The sequence below is a fragment of the Pinus tabuliformis genome, chromosome 2_1 (genome assembly GCF_031772625.1).
Source record: "Pinus tabuliformis cultivar Carrire ecotype Pingquan chromosome 2_1, CPIR1, whole genome shotgun sequence".
Classification (NCBI taxonomy): domain Eukaryota; kingdom Viridiplantae; phylum Streptophyta; class Pinopsida; order Pinales; family Pinaceae; genus Pinus; species Pinus tabuliformis.
In genome coordinates this window covers 480364258-480384017 of record NC_142299.1, presented here as the reverse complement: position 1 = coordinate 480384017, position 19760 = coordinate 480364258, and positions in this window count along the sequence as shown.

The window sequence follows — 19760 nt, the reverse complement described above, 5'->3', positions numbered from 1 at the left end:
GGTTGTAGCTCTCTGCAGGTTGCAGCCTGCGTACTGGTAAAGGACTGCACCAGTACAAAACCATTGTAAAAGAAGTTTCTAATTGAAAGAAGATAGAGACATATTGCAGCAGGTGGTTTTCACCCACATTGAGTATCCACCTTATATCTGGTGTTCTTTCGTGTGACTATCTGTATTTTCTTTTTCTTGTTCATTATTATATGGTACTGACATACAAGTTAATGATCAAATCTGAAGAATAACTTAAAGTATAAATCTGGAAGGTATATTGAAAAGAATTTGATAATATTGATTCACCCCCCTCTCAGTATTATTTCCAACAATTGGTATCAGAGCAGGTCCTTCTGAAGAAGCTTGATCGCTTGAAGGAAGATCTATCATCATGAGCAACTACGAGAGAGAAGCATCAATCAGGCCACTGATTTTTGATGGGAAAAACTTTGTATATTGGAAGGCAAGAGTTACTGCCTATCTTCAATCTCTTGGTACAGAAGTCTGGGATATCATAGATACAGGGTACACTTTTCCATCAGCAACTCCTACAGATCTGGCTGAGAAGAAGAAATATGAAACAAATGCAAAGGCTGTCAATACTCTTCTAGGATGTCAATCTCAATCATAATTCGTGAAGGTTATGCAGTATAAATCCACAAAATAAATATGGGACAAGATTGCTCTGAGCTATGAAGGAGAAGATCAGGTAAAACGAGCAAAACTTCAAACCCCAGAATTCAGTATGAAAATCTCAGAATGCACAAAGATGAAAGTGTGGCTAACTATTTCCTTCGTGTAGATGAGATTGTTAATTGTATGAAAATTTGGGTGAAGAAATAAAAGAGGCTGTTGTGGTTGAAAAGGTTCTAAGATCTTTGTCCCCTAGGTTTGTATCTAAAGTTTCTGCAATAGAAGAAAAGGAGAATCTACGAAACCTTACCATGTCACAGCTGCACGGAATTCTGACTGCTTATGAAATGAGGAAAGGAGGACCATCAGATAGTTATAGAAGTTGCCTTCAAGGCTTCTGGCAAAGGAGATTACTATGAGTCAGGACACGTGTCAGAAGAAGAAGAAGAATCAAATTTTGTCAAAAACCTTCAACGGGGTGCTGGACAATTCTGAGGTAAGTTTCCTTTCAAATTCTTTGCTTGTGGAAGAGTTGGTCACTATGCTGCCAAATGTCCTCATAAGGATAATATTGACAAGGGGAAGGAACCTGTTAGATGGAACAAGAAACATAATGCAAATAAGAAAAGCTATTACACTCATGAAGATAGTGATGGACTTTCGAATAGTGACGAAGATGAACGAGGTAATAATTATAAACTTTTAATGGCTTTTGAAGATTATGATTATATGGATGTTGTAGATGAAGAAGGTCTTTATGAAGATATTTCTAATCTCAAAATTTGTTTAGAAGAGAAAAATGTGATTATTGATTCTCTATAATGTCAACTGGCTGAAAGGGAAAAACATCACGAAAAATTGGAATGTGAAATTGTTAGTATTAGAAAAAATATTGAGAAAACAAAAGCTCTTAATCTTAAATTTGTTAAAGGGTCTGAAACTCTGGATGAGATTATCAATGTGCAATGTTCTCCACTAATCAAGACAGGTCTGGGATATAATGGAGAAGCATATCAAGCATCCACCTCTAATCTCAAGCATCCACCTCTAAAAGTTATCTTGATGCAGCAAGGAGGAGCGAACAAAGGCCTAATAGAAATCATTAGGGACAACTTACCTCAAGAAAGAACAAAGACTATCAAGAAAATCGGGGGCAAGCTACCTTAAGGACAAACAGAAGCTACAACCAGCCACAGGTAAAATCTTCCAAATCTGCCTCAAGAATGGATGTCAGTAGAAACTACAATCGGTTGGTTGATAGATTTGATAATCACAGGAGTTTCTTCAATGGCCAATGTTTCTCTTGCCATAACTTTGGTCACAAAGTAGTTCAATGTGTTGCCTATAAGACAATCATGAATAGAGAATCTCAAAAACAAAGAAGTATGACTGGAATCATGAAAAGGACCTATAACAACTTTTCCGCCCTTGAAAGTGAAATTGAATGTTATATTTGTAATAACTTCGGTCATGAAGAGTCTGAATGCAGGAGCAGGTTTCAGAAGACAACTCAGAAGGAACAAACCTCAAATGCCAGAACATGGAGAATGAAGGAACCACAACCAGAAAGATGTGGGATAGCTTTATATGCAGAAGGACAGGAAAATCAATGGTACATCAACAATGGATGTTCGAAGCATATGACAGGTGATAAAGAAAAACTTCAATCATATAGTGCTTTAGAAAAAGGAAAGAAAGTTTCTTTTGGAAATGATACCCCTACAGTCATAAAAGGAAAAGGCACTGTTCAGTTGAAAGAGAAAGTCAAGGCTGGAAATGTTTTGTATGTTGATGGCTTGAAGCATAATCTACTGAGTGTCAGTCAGATGTGCGATCAAGGAACTGAGGTAATATTTTGATCAAATGGATGTAGTGTTCGTGATCTTGATACAGGAAAAACAGTGATCAAAGGCATAAGAACTCCAAATAATTTATACATATTTGAAGAAGGACAACAACAATGCTATTTGAGCAAGAATGATGAACACTGGTTATGGCACCGGAGGTTGGGGCATCTAAGATTTTCACAGATAAGGAAAGCATGCAAATACCAGGCAGTTCGTGGTCTTCCAGACATCAGAATTCCAGACAATACAATATGCAAATCATGTTAGTTTGGTAAGCAAACCAGAACTAACTTCCCTGAGAAGGAAGGATCAGCTAGCAGGCCTCTTGAACTAGTCCATACAGATGTATGTGGACCATCTAGGAAAAGGTCACCTCGAGGAGAAGAATACTTTATATTATTCATTAACGACTTCTCCAGGATGGTTTGAATAGGACTTATGAAGCACAAAGACGAAGCCTTCGAAAAATTCAAATCTTTCAAAGCCTTGGTTGAAGACGAATCAGATCACAAAATTAAGTGCCTCAGGTCTGATAGAGGTGGGGAGTTTACCTCAAATGAATTTTTCAATTTTTGTGAAGAACATGGAATAAGAAGGGAATTCTCTACAGCTAGGACTCCTCAGCAAAATGGAGTAGTGGAAAGGATGAACATACTGGTTCAACGAATGGCTCGTGCAATGCCTGATGAATCTGGAACTGCCGCAACCTTCTGGGGTGAAGCTGCATTTTCTGCGGTCGTTATTCTCAACAAAATAAATGTCCGGGTGAACAACATTCAAACTCCTCATGAGCTCTGGTATGGTGAGACTCCTTTAGTAAAACATTTCAAAAACTTTGGAAGCAAATGTTATATTCAGAATAATGATGAACATCTTGGCAAGTTTGAATCTAGAGCAGATGAAGGGATTCTCCTTGGTTATTCTCCTCACAGCAAAGCATATAAGTGTTACAACAAAAGACTTGGAAGAATTGTTGACAACATTGATGTAGTGGTTGATGAAGAAGGAAACATTCCTAGGCAAGTAAATTATGAAAATATTGAAGAGGATGAAGATCATCCTTCAAATCAGACTGAGGATGAAGAAGAACCTCAAGAGGCACCAGAGGAACAGATAAGGATAGAAGAGAAGACTCCATCCAGGTATGTTCAAAAGAATCATCCAAAATCTCAAATCTTGAGGCAAAAGGAGGCAGGCATACAAACAAGAAGAACAATTGCAGAAGCTTCAAGCTATTTGGCATTACTCTCCTCCACTGAACCACAAAATGTAAGAGAGGCATGCAAAGATGAATGCTGGGTCAAGGCAATGGATGAAGAACTTGAGCAGATCGAAAAGAACAACACTTGGGAGTTGGTTCCTAGACCAAAAGATAAGAATGTCATAGGGACAAAATGGATCTTCAAAAATAAGTTGAATGAAAATGGGGAAGTAATTAGAAACAAGGTCAGACTTGTTTGTAAAGGGTATGCTCAACAAGAAGGAATAGACTTTGAAGAAACTTTTGCTCCTGTTGCAAGACTTTCGGCCATCCGAATGTCCCTTGCTCTCTCAAGCTTTCAGAAGTTCAAAGTATTTCAAATGGACGTGAAATCAGCCTTTCTGAATGGAGACTTAGAAGAAGAAGTATACATTGAGCAGCCAGATGGTTTCATTCTTGGGAATGATCCAAATCTTGTATGTAGACTGAAAAAGGCTCTCTATGGTCTTAAACAGGCTCCAAGGGCTTGGTACTACCGTTTGGACAAATATCTTCATCAAAAAGGTTTTTCAAAAGGATCAGCAGATATCAATCTTTATATAAAAATTGAAAATGACAAATTGCTAATGCTTGTTGTGTATGTAGATGATATTATATTTGGCAGCAATGAAGAAGCTACAGTCAAAGCTTTGCCTTGGTGATGCAGAAAGAATTCAAAATGTCTTTGCTTGGAGAACTGACATATTTTCTTGGATTGCAAATCCAACAAAATGAAGACGGTATCTTTTTGTCTCAAACCAAGTATCTCAAGCAGAACTTGAAGAAATATGGCATGGAAGATGCAAAACTAGTATGTACCCCCATGGTTACAGGATGCAACCTCAGTGCACATAATGAATCAGCAGCAGTGCATCAGCCAACCTATAGATCTATGATTGGAAGTCTAATTTATTTGATAGGTACCTGACCAGAGATCATGCATGTAGTGGGTGTAGTTGGAAGATTTCAGACAAATCCAAAGGAAACTCATCTTCAGGCAGTGAAGAGAATTTTCAAGTATCTTCAAGGAACTCAAAACTATGGCTTACGGTATCCTAGAAATACAGATCTCATTCTTCATGCTTATACAGATGCAGATTGGGCTGGAAGCGTGGATGAAAGAAAGAGCACAAGTGGTGGTGAATTATTTATGGCTTCCAGATTAGTATCTTGGTTTAGCAAGAAACAGAGTTTGATTTTTTTATCTACAGCTAAAGCGGAATATGTGGCTGCTGCATCGTGCTGCACTCAACTCCTTTGGATGATGCAAACCTTGCAAGATTTTCAGATCACTTGTACACCACCTATCTCCATCTTATGTGATAATACAAGTGCTATCAGTATTTCAAAGAACCCAGTCATGCATTCAAAGACCAAGCATATACCTATCAAATATCATTTTCTTCGGGAACAAGTGCTTGAACAAAAGGTCAAGTTGGAGTATGTTCCTTCTAAGGAACAAGTTGCTGATATACTCACCAAACCTCTGCCCAGGGAGACCTTTGAATACCTCAGGCAAAAGCTGGGGGTTGTTGATGCATCATCTTGTTGTTGAATCTCATCTGTTTCAGAGATTGTTGGTTGTATGCGAGTTTCATATGGGGTAGAAGCGTACATTCGCTGGTTTATGGATTGGTCGAAGATCGAATGGCACAGGTTCAGGGGGAGCATATATTCTTCTAATAATGCATTGTTGGAGAAAGTACAAAAGGAGAACATGGATGCTGATCTGAATATTGCTGCTAATATGTCTCTATCTCTTTTGTCGAGGTCATTTATGGCATATGGTGGATTATGGTTCTTCTTGAAGAAAGTTTCTTTTGCAGATCTGGTTTATAGTCAGGGGGAGCGTGATCAGCAGAGCAGAGACTTCAGCATGTTCTCAGGGGGAGCATAACCCTTTGCCCTTGATGTCAAAGGGGGAGAATTACTTTGAGGATCTTGGGGTTGCCATCAAGTCCAAAGGGGGAGCTTGTTCAGGTTTGGTGCTATGGCACAGGTGTTGTACTTGATGGCAACTCACTCAAGTGGCAAATCTCTGTTCAGGCTCTCAAAATGATGGAAAATAAGGGGTTCGCAGGCACGCCATTCAAAAAGTGTGGGCCCGCACGCACGCCGTTCACAAAGTGCGGTCATGTACGCAGGTTATCCGAACAGAAGGTGCGGACCCCATTTCACTCACTCCAATGCAGAGAAACGCGCACACGTGGGAATCCTTATGTTTTGCCCATGGTATTTAGCCCGACGTTCATGATCCTATGGTTTTGGTCCATGGTATAATATCTAAATTATTGAACCCCGGTTTGGATCCTTTGTATTGGTTTTCGATGGTTTTGTCCCTTGGTTTGAGTATGGGCTTGCCTATAAAAAGGAAAGGAGATCATTTGGCTAGACACTTGTGAAATTTGAAGATCTTAAGATATGAAATTTTTGGGTAATCGGTTTAAAAAGCTAGATCTAAATCAAGGTGAAATCTGTAAAGTGGAAGGCGAATCTGTTGATAGGTCATGATCTCTTGGGCGCGTGATCATATCTGTGGATCTGATAGTCTGTGGTACATTGGAGGACTATTAATTTGGCTCTATTTGGAGGTCCGCAGGCGATCCAAAACTTAGTGGAGGTACGCAGTGCAGCAGAAGGTGCAGGTGCGGAGGTACGCAGTGCAGCAGAAGGCGCAGCTGCGAAGGTACGCAGCGCGACAGAAGGCGCAGGTGCGGCGGTACGCAGAGAAACATAAGGATCAGGTGCGGAGGTGCGCTGTCGGGCAGACAGTGCAGGTGCAGATCCGGACAGAGGTATGCAGTTCAGCAGAAGGGCTAGGTGCGGAGGTACGCAGAGCACAATAAGGATCAGGTGCGGATCTGCGCAGTCTATACACAAAAGAACTGCGGATATTCGCAGGCTTCTATTGGTGAAGTTGTGGACCCCTTTTGAATTAATTATTGGCTGCCTTTTATCTATTGTTGCAGAGTTCTAGGTTTAGATTACTGGTATTGCTTTTCTGTTTACAACATTCTGAGAAGTTGGGTGATTCATTGGTTGATTTTATAAGGAGATTGGTTGATTCACATGTCCTTGATGATCATTTGATGTTCTTGGATCCAGTTTGAAAATTAATGAAATGTGGTCCTTAAAGAAGTAGAAGAGCTAAGGGGTTGTAGCTCCCTTCGAGGAGAGACTGGAAAACGAGAGAGGGTTGTAGCTCTCTACAGGTTGCAGCCTGCGTACTGGTAAAGGACTGCACCAGTACAAAATCATTGTAAAAGAAGTTTCTAATTGAAAGAAGATAGAGACATATTGCAGCAGGTGGTTTTCACCCACATTGGGTTTCCACCTTATATCTGGTGTTCTTTGGTGTGACTATCTGTATTTTCTTGTTCTTGTTCATTATTATATGGTACTAACATACAAGTTAATGATCAAATCTGAAGAATAACTTAAAGTATAAATCTGGAAGGTATATTGAAAAGAATTTGATAATACTGATTCAACCCCCCTATCAGTATTATTTCCAACATTTTATGTATGCCAAAATGCCATTTGGACTGATGAATGCTGGAGCCACCTTTCAGAGAGCTATGGATATAACATTTGTGGCAGAGAAGTGTTACACTAAAAAATGTCACCTTGACTACTTACAGTTAGTATGGCTCAAATCAACAGTCATGCTACCCTCTTAGGCAAGTCCTATGCCTCTGTTATCCATCTCAAACTCAAAGAAGAGAGAAAGTCTTGTAAAAATGTGTTTATCTCTGGGGACGCAGGTTCTCTCTAGCCTTACCTGCGGGGATGCTCACCATGTTCACAAAAGCTGCGTCCTTGGACGCTCTGTATGTTAAGGGACAGGTGCGTCCTTCTGTAAAAGGCAAAATGCGCGAGTTTCATCTTAAAAAAGTTACTTGTGGTTACTTCTAGAACCTTCTAGAGGTCGGTTTGATGAAATGGATGCGCCTCCAGTTGGTTCATGTATCTCTATTAAGAGGGAACTTATCCCATCAATAAGGGAGCTATCCCACCCAAAGAGGGGGATTATCCCATTGATGGTGGACCTGAATAACCTCTTTACAGCACTATAAATAAAGACATTGAGCCAGAGGGAGAAGAGGTTGGAGCTATACATTTTCTTTGGGTAAATGCTGCAGGATTTAGGTCTCCCATTTAGAACCTTGTGAGGAGAGATTGTCTTTGCTTGATTCTACTTGGAAGAGGGTGAGCTTTGTCAAAGTAGAGGAAAACACTTGATGGACCCTGGGAGGAACTTGCACAACACCAAGGCCAGGTTGTAAGAGTTTCTTTGTTTCGTTATTAATACAAACTGGTTTATTTTTCTCAATAGCTTGTGTTAATGAGTTATTTCATGTGTTCCTTGGTCTACATGTTGAATATATGTTTTATTATATGAAATGCAAGTGCTCGGTAATTGTTTGATTGTTTGTGGTTGCAGGAATTGATGTGAAGGAGGAGCTCATCCGGATCGGCAAGGACGGACTACAACAACAGCGTTTTGGAATAAGGTAAGCCTAAACACTTGTAGTTTTCATGTTGTAAAAGGTATATTTAGAGAAAGATCACTCCATTTTGTCTTGTTTGTCGCTAGAGAGTTTAGACTCCTAGGGAGGTCAGTTGTGTCCGCACAAACGACTTTTTCCGCCACGACAAATTGGCGACTCCGCTGGGGAATCCATTAATGAGAGAGTCTTTTCCTTTGTGTGAACTTTGCTTTGAGAAAATCATTTTTATTTTCTGGTTTTTGACTGTGAGAATTAGTATTTGGGTGGCTTAGCTTTAGATTTAGTTAGATTTGGTTTTTCTTCATTTTTCCAGAAGGACGCACCCTCTGAGTACTGCACAGTGCGTCTTTGGATGCGCTGTTGCCGTCTACACAGAGCGGGCCCGCACCTGTTGTAACGGGTTGCCTGCATCTTCCTGTAAAATTTAAGAAAATTCCATTTTTGCTTTAATTCCTTTTAGATTTTGATTTTTCTTAGTGTTTTCTGCCCAGATCCTTTAGTACCCTGTCAAAAATTTTCACCTGAACTTGTTTTGTGAGCTTTGAGTGTTTTAGTGGATTTCAATGAAGTTTAGACCTAGGGTTTGATTTTTGCATAGGTTCTGTAGTGACTTTGATAGTAGAAAGTTGTCCAGCCTTAGATCTCTCTGGTTAGTCAACCTTCTTAGAAGTCGGGCCTGTCATAAAGTCTCCTTGTGTGAGCAGCTTGCCATTTAAGTTGTTTTGGGTCAAATTTCGAATTACTTGTTTATAAAGTGTTGATTTCCATTTTACAAAAAGAACAAAAAGATTAGAGTTTTGTTTTGGCTAGTTTTTGGTTCTGCAATAAGCTAGTCCTTGATTTGATTGTGATCAAGTAAAACACCTTAGAATAATCATTGTTAGTTTTGGCCTCGTTAAAATTGCTTAGAATAAATTTTCCTTTAGTTTGCTTATGAGTGGATTTTCGTAGATTTTAATAGTCGTTAAGATTGATTTTTGGTTATATTAGATTTATTTGCTTTATTAAAAGAAAAATACAAAAACATCTTCTTTAAAAGTCTTGTTTCAAGTAGCTTTTTGTTTTTAAAAAGAGGAAAAGAGTTTTTTCGTGCATGTAAAGAGCGGTCGTGTTTTTATGCTTTGAAAAGACAAAAGAATTGTTTCTTTGATTGTCTTCAATTAAGAAGTTGCTTTTATAAAGATTGCATTCTCTCAACTTTTTAGTTAAAGCAATTCATCGAAAAAGAAAAGTAGTGGGTAAATCATCCTAAGTGCATTTTGTAGTGGTTTCGAGTCGAGTCAACACACCACTAGTTTCACTTCCATCACCTTTTGACTTAAGAAACAACCTTAAAAGTAACGCTTAAATTAAAATTGAACTAGTAACTTTTATTTTCTAGGGCTCTGAAACACCAACATAGCTTAGGCTAGGGTCTTGGAGTAGGTGAGTACTTAACTCTCCAAGACTACAAAACCAAACAGATAGTTTATCTTGAGTAGATCAAATCCAATTGTTTCAGTTACATTCTGGGAAAGCTCCTCTTAAAGGAGAAGCACGAGCTCGTGTCCGAACCAGTGAGGGGATCATTCCTCCCTCGTTGGGAACGACGCCAGACAGTACGTATTACAAACGGTAAACCTCGGATTAACCATTGTCGAGGAGCCAGGGGTCACTTATCGGTAAACCTTGGATTACTGTCAAGGAGCCGGTAAGGGGATTGAGCTTGTTACTCTGCCCTTGCGTGCTGTCGGAGTTTAGACTGTTCCCCCAGGTGTAATTGTTGTGATTGGTAACCTTAGTGGCCATAATCTCTAGGATTCTACCCAAGGTGACGGTGGAGGGAAGGTCCCACTGTACCTGGAGCAGACGTCGGCTATACTCACTTGGATTTTCTGGGGGGTTCGCTTCACTTCGAGACGGTTAAAGTGGAGGAACTTGGTCCAGTCTATTCATTAAGCAGGTTGTCGGCGTAACTGTTCCACCCGCCATTTCTGTACTGAATCCTGCGAGGTTGGACCTAATCACCAACTAGCGCTTTTGGTCCGGAAGATACTGTTTGTGTGTGGTTTGACGCTCTAGATTCTTTAGGCGTGTGCTTCAAATTTGTTTGCTTCTTTAGAAGACTTTAGGTGGTTTGATTTGAAATTTTTACTTTGTTTTCGTGTGTTGTAGTTAAAAATCTTTAATTGTGGCGGAATTACCGAGACAGTCCCGTAGAATTCGGGGCCAGTCTCCTGAAGTTGTTTCTGTGGCCGAATTGTTGAGAAGATCCCGTAGACTTAGGGGTGAACCTCCTCGAGACGACCCCAGTAATTTAGAAGGTTTAAAGGTCCTTGTAACTCCTCCTAGTGGCAGTAGAGTAGGTTCACCTGAAGAAGGAGAATCTTCCTTGGTAGTCCATCCAGATTACCAAAGTTTAGAAACAGGTTACAATCCCGAAGCTGTTACAGTTTCCGAGCTTGCTGGTAGTTTTTCATCTGCCAGTGAAACAGGCGAAGAACCTGAAATTTCCGAACCTGTTACTCCAACTCCTAGTGTTCCTGATTCACCAAGAATAGAAAGAATTATCACCGAAAATCTTCCTGTTGGATTAATTGCTATAGAAGAACTTGTTCCAGAGGAAGAAATAGGCGTTTCTGATTCTGAAGATCAAATTACCCTTGATCTAAGGGAGCGTGAATCCATCTTTTACAGTCCTCCTAGAAATACTTCTTGGTACCTTGCATTAACCAATTTTTTAGACAACTCAGTAGGTTTTTCTACACCTCGTACTCCTTTTCCACCTGGAGGAATTCATACTCCTGTAAATATGTCTGGTCAGTCATCTGTGTTTACACAAAGTCCTGAATCATTTTTACATGGCGGTCCTTCTGTTCCTACTGGGTATCAATCACTTTCTGGTACCTTTGCGGGAGCATCTCCTCAACCCATTGATCATGGGTTATTAGTTGGAAACAGTGGTAATGTACCATTGAGTATAGGTGACATTTACATGATGTCAGGTTCAACTCCCGTTACCCAACCTCAAGGTGGCCAATTACCGCCTGGGGGGCAACCTTCGTTAATGCCTGGGGGGCAACCTCAAGGTACTTCATTCGTGTCTGGGGGGCAACCTCAAGGTCAATACGCTCCTATGGGGCAATACATACCTCAAGGTCAACCCCAGCCTCAATATGTACCCCAAAGTCAACCTCAGTATCAATATCAACCTCAAGGATGGCAACCTCAAGGATGGCAACCCCAAGGGTATCAACCCCAAGGGTATCAACCCCAAGGGTATCAACCTCAAGGATACCAACCTCAAGGTCAAGGTCAACCCCAGTACTCGTATTTACCTCAAGGTTATCAACCTACGGGTCAATACTCTGGTCAAAGTTATCAACCACCTCAAGGGCAATCATATGGGACTGCACCTTACAATTATCAACCCTATCCTCAATACGGCTATGGATCTCAGTATCCTCAACCTGTTACGGGTCAGTACCCTGGAATGTTAACATGGGATCCGTCACAGGGTCAACAGATGTCGCAACCAAGTATACAGTCGGTACCTCAAGCAGGACAACCTGTAGTTCCTGGTCCACCCCAGCAACCGCAACCTGTCCAGTCAAGTGTTCAGACCCCTGTAACTTCGGTAGTTACTCAGCCGCCAATTGCACCTGGTACTCCACCTCACACGGCTGCAGCAACTACCGCTACATCTACCATACTTACTTCTGGAGTATCGGCAGCTCCGGTTTCTACTGTCCCTGTAACCACTCCTCAGACATCTGTACCGTTGTCTGGATCTACGGTTCAAACCACAGTCCAGATGCCTGTAGGCCAACCTGGTACAAGTACGGTTGTTACTACTCAACCTCAATTTGTTCAACCTCCGTACCAGGGACAGTATCAACCTGGGCAAGCTGCCCAACAACCGGTTTACCAGTATCAACCGTATCCTGGGTACACTTATCAACAACCTCAGCAACCCCAGTACGGTCCGGTTAATCCTGGTTTTCCAGGAGGATATAATATCCCAAATGCGACTCCTGTTCCTAGTTATCCTGGATATCCTCCTCCTGGGGCTGGTATTGTGACTCAGAGTTTTAGAGATCCTAACCGGCAGTTACCGTTTATTGCGACTTTAGATTTACCCGACTTGACGCGCCTAACGAACGATCCAATTCAATATCTTCAGTTCTGGCCGCCAATGCCAAATAAGTTGCCCAGCGATATACCCAAGTTCGAAGGTAAGTCTGGAGAGGATCCGTCCAATCACGTGATGACTTACCACCTCTGGTGTGCTTCAAATTCCATCTCAGATGATTCCATCCGCTTACGTCTTTTCCAGCGTACACTCATTGGTCTCGCGGCCAAGTGGTACATTGAGTTACCACGGGCCTCTTTTTACAACTTTAGCCAGTTAGCTACCTCGTTCTTAACTCATTTTCAGTTACCAGTCAGATATGATAACGGTACAGAATTATTAACTTCGCTAAAACAATCGACATCCACGTACATTTCTGATCACATTCATGAGTGGAGACGTCGAAGGAGATTAGTGAAAGTTTTTATCCCGGACCAAATCTTAGCTGAATGGTTTGTCAAATCATTATTACCAAGAATTACTGAAGATGTAGCTAAGGCCGGAGTAGTTACTGAGGAGCAAGTCATTGCTCAGGCACAATACCTTGACTTAGTTTACACTCAGTCGGGTACGTTACACGAGAAAATTCCGGATCTTCCAAAGTCAAACCAAATCGCTGCTGCTCCTTCGGGATCTCATGCCGCTGATGGTATGATTGGTATCGTGACTACGAAGAGCAAGAAGAAGTCTTCCAAGGCTTCAACTACTCCAATTATCACTTTGCCTGATTCTCCGACAGGAGAGTCTTCTCCTGAACTTACCGCCGACATTCACGCTGTAGAGTCATCTACGGCCAAACCAAAAAACGGTGGAAAGAAGAAAGGAAAGAAGAAGGCTAAAGCAGACAAGGCTCCAAAGGAGAAAACGAAAAAGTCGGAAACCAATGACGAAAAGCGCAAACCTCGATATCCTTGTCTCATTTGTGAAGAAGATCATTTTACGAGAGACTGCCCTCATCGGGCCGAGGTAGTGAAAATAGTCAAAGGTTCTCCCACTCCTGCTGTGTTAAAAAATCCATTTCCAGAGCAGGAGAATAAGATGATAGGTTCTTCTTCGAATGCCAGTGAAGAACCCATTTTGATGATGTCTCATGTCAGGATTGCGACTCGATCGCAAGATTATGGTAGTAAGGCTCCTGTTGATGGTAAGGAAGCAGAATCTTCTCACTCTAACCCATCAACCTCAGCTCCTGGTTCCGATCCACTACAGATCGAAAAACCTAACCCAGACTTAGTGATTAAGCCGCCCGCCAAGGGTGTACTTCGAAGGTCTGCTTTCAATCCACATGCGAGAGCAGCCCAGAATTACAACATTGTTGAGGACTTAGCTGTTTCACCTTCAGCAATGTCGGCACTCGAAGTGCTGCAATCATGTCCAGCGCAACGAAAATTGCTTTTGTCGGCTATCGGAGCTGTCGATGTTCAGGACCCGAACCTAATGATCTTTGATCTAGAAAATAGTACACCACGTCTCCCCCATCAAATGGCTTTCCAAATTCCAGTGATAGTCAAAAACAGGCCTATTCATCGGACTGTGATTGATGAGGGAGCTTCTACGTGTATTATGTCGATTCAATGTTGGAGATCGCTTGGTTCTCCTTCGTTGAACCAATCCCCCACCATCCTTAAGGCCTTTGATGGCCGTGGGTTCCGTCCGTTTGGTATTCTACAAGAATTGCCTATAGGGGTCGAAGGTAAAACCGTTAGTCTGGATGTGGAAGTGGTTGATGCCCCTCTAGACTACAACCTTCTTTTGGGTCGAAGTTGGTCATATGCTATGACAGCGGTCGTTTCATCGGTCTTCAGAGTAATTAAGTTTCCACATAACGGTAAGATCGTGACTATTGATCAGCTGACATACTTTTCATCCGACCCAGCCTCTTCAGAGACTATCCAGCATGTTGGTAAAACGACAATCCCTTATAGGGACATTGGTGTAGGTTTAGTTAAGGATTCCGGTTTACTGGGAACTTTTCCTCTCCCTCCACTCAGCGCAGACCCTTCGTTTGCAACAATTCATATGATCACGTCAGAAAACATTATTTATGATGATCCTTGGTATGTTCCATCTGACTCTGAGATAGACTCACTCGGTGATGTTATGCCGTTGAGTCCGTATGAAATTGCTTATGAAGCTCTTATGTCTTTTACCGATTTTCATTCAACCGAAACCGACCAAATGAATGTGGTCAGTGAAGAGTCACTTTTCACCTCACCCTTAGAACGGATAACGTTTCCCGAAGAAGTGTCATCTGACGAACAACTTCGCGAAATCCTAAGTGTAGATGATCTACCATGGGAAGATCTCCATCACAGATCTTCGTTTTTACCTAAGGATGATGCATTTGAAAATGATTTTTCATCTATCTTTACCGCTGAATATGTCAAAGACGCTCAGGATCCAACGAAACATTCTGATTCAGAGTTGAATTTAGGGAATATTTCTCGTACTATTCCCATTGATATATCAGTGAAGCCCGGAATCGAGGAGAACATTCATATAGGTGCCGCATGTACTGCAAAAGAAATCCAAACTTACAAGGCCCTATTCCAAGAATTCCGCGACGTGTTTGCCTGGTCTTACGAGGAAATGCCAGGAATCGATCCTGCCATTGTTGTTCATGAAATCAAAACCTACCCGGATGCTAAACCCATTCGGCAACGGTTGCGTCAGATTCACCCTCGAAAAGCGGCTGCGATTAAAGCAGAAGTCGAAAAGCTGTTGAAAGCAGGTTTCATTTATCCGATCCCGTTAACGGATTGGGTATCGAATATTGTTCCCGTCAATAAAAAACAAGGAACAATAAGAATCTGTATCGACTATAGGGATATCAATCGAGCTTGTCCAAAAGACAACTATCCTACGCCTTATATCGATCAAATTATTGATGATTGTGCCGGAAGTGAGATGTTTTCCTTCATGGATGGTTTCTCAGGCTATAATCAAATCAATATTCTACCTGCCGACCAACCAAAAACGGCATTCATTTGTCCATGGGGGACATTTGCTTATTGCAAATTACCTTTTGGGCTTAAGAATGCCGGCGCTACTTTTCAACGGGCGATGTCTTATGCATTTCATGACATCAAGCACATTGTGCAACCCTATCTCGATGATTTGCCTGCTCATTCTTTACATCGAGCTGATCACCTTGTCCACCTACGAGCAATCTTTATGAGGTGTAGGCATTATCGAATTCGGTTGAATCCCCACAAGTGTGTTTTCTGTATAGAAACAGGTCGATTGCTGGGATTTGTTGTTTCAAAAGCCGGCATTCGCGTCGATCCCTCGAAAGTCGAGGCTATCATCAAATTGCCTCCTCCTTCGAGTTTGCGCCAACTCCAAAGTTTGCAAGGGAAAGCGAACTTTTTACGCCGATTCATCCCAAACTACGCCGAGGTCACTAAAGGTTTTACACGGTTGTTGAAACAGAACGCACAATTCTTTTGGGACGAGATTGCCCAACAATCTTTTGATGCACTTAAACACGCGTTGACCCATGCACCGTTATTGCATCCTCCCAACTACAACCAGGACTACTTCTTATACCTCGCAGCTTCGCATTCCACCATTGGAATGGTGTTAGTTCAAGAAGATGAATTCGGAGCAGAGCATGTGATATATTATCTTAGTAGAACCTTAAATCCCACTGAGTTAAAATATTCGCATGTGGAGAAATTGGCCCTGGCAGCCGTTCAAGCTGTCCAGCGTTTTCGTCACTACATTCTTCTCCGCAAAACTACAGTTATTTCGGATTGCAACCCTATGATTTATATTTTGACAAAACAACTGCTAGGGGGCAAGTACTCTAAATGGATTGTCATCCTGCAAGAGTTCGACTTGGAGTTCGAGAAGTCCAAGTCTAAGAAATCTTTAGTTTTTGCGGAATTGATGTGTGATTTCCCGAGTGCTGACACAGAGACTGTGGCAGAGGAGTCCATTGCGGACGAATCTTTGTTTCTTATTAGCACTTTAGATCCGTGGTATGGGGATATAATCATCTATCTCCAAACCCAAACCTTTCGGCCTGAAGCTTCCAAGGAAGACCGTCGAAAAATTCGGTTTCAATCCCAGCAATACAGAATTATTGGAGATACACTTTATCGCCGGGGGGCAGACTTAGTTTTTCGACGTTGTTTAACTCACGAAGAGGCTGAGAGAGTTTTGAATGATTGTCACTCTGGAGCATGTGGCGGTCATATGTCTGGGTATGCCACAGCTCAGAAGGTGTTGCGCGCTGGCTATTTCTGGCCGTCTATGTTTAAAGATTGTATCCTTGCCGTCAGAAAATGCCACAACTGTCAAGTGTTTGATCGAAAGATGCGCGCTCCACCTGCTCCTCTCCACCCTATAATTGCCGCTGGTCCATTCGCCAAATGGGGTATTGACTTTATTACTTGTAACCCTCACTCGGCCGGGGGGCATGCGTATATCATCCTCGCGGTTGATTATTTTACTAAATGGGCCGAGGCGATGCCTACATTCGACGCAAGCGGCAAGACAGCTGCAGTTTTCGTATTCAATCATATCATAACTAGGTTTGGTGTCCCACAAGCAATCATTACTGACCATGGGAGCCATTTTCGAAACGTCATGATGACTGAGCTTACAAGCCAGCTTGGTTTGCGCCACGATAGCTCTACTCCTTATTATCCGCAAGCCAACGGTTTGGTTGAGTCAATCAACAAAGTTCTAGTCATCATGATTCGACGGATCATTGGTATCCATCGAACGAATTGGCATAACATGTTATTTTCGGCGCTATGGGCATATCGAACTTCAGTGAAAAATTCAACAGGTTTCACCCCTTTCCAGCTAGTTTATGGCTTAGAAGCTGTGTTACCTATTGAATGCGAAATCCCATCACTTCAAATGGCTGTCGAATTACTTCCAGCTACTTCCGAAGAGGAGAAACGGTTATTATACTTGGCTAAATTAGATGAGACTCGACGTGACGCTACTTTAGCTATCGAGACTCACGCGAAACGAATGAAAGCTCAGTACGATAAAAATGTAACCCCTCGAAGTTTTTCGGAAGGAGACCTAGTACTATTATATGATCAAGCTAACGATAAGCTAGGTGCCGGAAAATTCGTTCCCATGTGGCATGGGCCCTACATTGTAAAGCGAAAGCTAGCAAAAGGGGCTTATGAGCTAGTTGATTTTGATGGGGACTCTTTGGGTAAACCCAGAAATGGACTTTACCTAAAGAGGTATTATGCTTAAAATGATGGGTATGGAGAAATTTTTAGATAGGTTAGATTTTCTTTCTAGCTAGCAAGTGTGTTAGTTTAGTCAGTGTGCTTAGCTTAGCGAGTGTGGTTTTTCGTCATTATTCTGGCTTATCTTGGTTTTACTCTTGATATTGTAGATGTCGACGCCTCTCCAAACATACATTGGATTTGCTGATGGTGCTTGTCGTAGTACACGGAATATCTCTTCCGCAGCTTGGGTTATCTATTCGCCCTCTGACGAGTTAGTTTCTATGCATGGGGTAAGCCTCGGTCAAACAACGAATAACATTGCAGAATACAGTGCAGTGGTTGAATTATTATCCGAATCTATTTCATTTGGAATTCGACGTTTGATAGTGAGGTTAGATTCTGAACTTGTTGTATTACAGCTTAATAGAGTTTATGCCATTAGAAATCCTGTGTTATTAAGGTTGTTTTTGAGAGTGCGTCTCTTGGAACGTGAATTTGATTACATTGAATATCAACATATTCCAAGGTCTTTGAATACATTAGCAGATGCAATTGCTTCTCGAGTGTTGGACAGACATTTACAATAATCATGCAAGTAAATTTAAAAACATTTCATCATACATGTTAAACAAGATAAGCCGGTAATAGTGATATATATAGATAGAAGTGTGTCAAAAATATATACATCGTCTTCGATCATAGGTTGAAAACACCTTATGATCGGCAAAATGATAGTACAAAAAGTCAAAAATGTCACATGTGACTACAAAAGTGACTAGTCAATCACTGGTGGTGCTCTCTGTACGACACCACTGCGCGGGCTACCTTACGCAAAAATCTCCTAAACGGTCCAGGGACCGCGACTACGAAGCGCTGAAGCCTGATAGGAATGTCGTCCATAGTAGTCTCAGGTATATCTGCCGTGAGACGCTCTAGATCATGCTCCAACTCAGCTAGTACTTCTGTAGCCGCGTCCTGTGGGGCCGGTACCGGTGCAGCTGGATGTAGTCTATCAAAAGGCCGGAGGTTGGCTGGACGCTGTGGACCAACATCTGCATTTTGAAAATTTTACTGTTAGTTTTGAGACGATATATATGAAAAATAAAAATACATAATTAGAAAACTTGTGAAAATAAAAGTACCTCTGTCGTCCCATTGTTCTCCCTGTGGAAGAACCATGTCCGGATCACCTCTGAAATCCATTCCGGCATACGGAAAGTCCTGTATCGAAAAAACCTGGTCCTCTAACCAGTGAAAGTAACTATCTGAGAATCGAACCACTGCCGCACCCTCGTCAGGATGCCGGGCCATCACCGCAACCCATCGTATCAGCTTTGGCTCCCGAGGACCCAAGATATCAACAGTGAGTTGCTGAGGGATCAGCATTGGAACTCTCTCCAAGGCAAAGCTCACGACTATAGGCCCATATCCAAAAGTCTTTAGTCGTCCGTTCTTTGCCTTGGTCAGTTGGCTCTTCATATGAGCCGACACAGCTTCACACCAGTTGAAAATGGTGCCTTGGTAACAGTCAATTGCCATCCGCATTTGGGATCCGGAAGCAATGTGTAAAGCGGCCGCGCCGCAAATTCTGGTAACCGTGAACGCTATGACTTTGAGTTCAGGCAGAGTGATGTGTTTTATCTCTATGCCTTTTGAATGGTGAGCCCCACGTGTGCACCAATCCTCGCGGAGACTATCAAGGGATTGGCCACCCGGCCTAGTCCCCGCAAGATTGAGTTGCTCACCTCTGTTTGGCAAGCCAGTGAGAAAGTATACATCCGAGGGCTCTATCTCGAGCTGGTGCCCTCCTATGTAAAAGCATTGTTCTTGAACGTTCCATCGCTCAACCAGCCATTCCAAGAATCTTACCTGGCCCCTCATGCCCGGTATGGTCCAATATTTGTATAATCCGCATGCTCTTAGGGCATCCAGAGAAGGTTGATGATTTATTGCAGCTTCATCTTCCTCTACATGCTCTCTTTCTCTCCAGTCTAACATGATTAATGCCCTGCATATCAAAAATAGCAATTAGAAATTGATTTGAGGATTTTTGGTAGGTTTTTGAGGGAGTTGGGGTTTTGAAATGCGCACTTCTCGGAAGACGCACCCCGGCTTTGTAGCACAGGGCGTCCGGACGCAGCTGGCCTGAAGGCGGGCTGCGTCTTCCGACCGTTTTCCCGTATGAGAAAAAGTCGGGGGACGCAGGTCACCCGAAGGGCACCT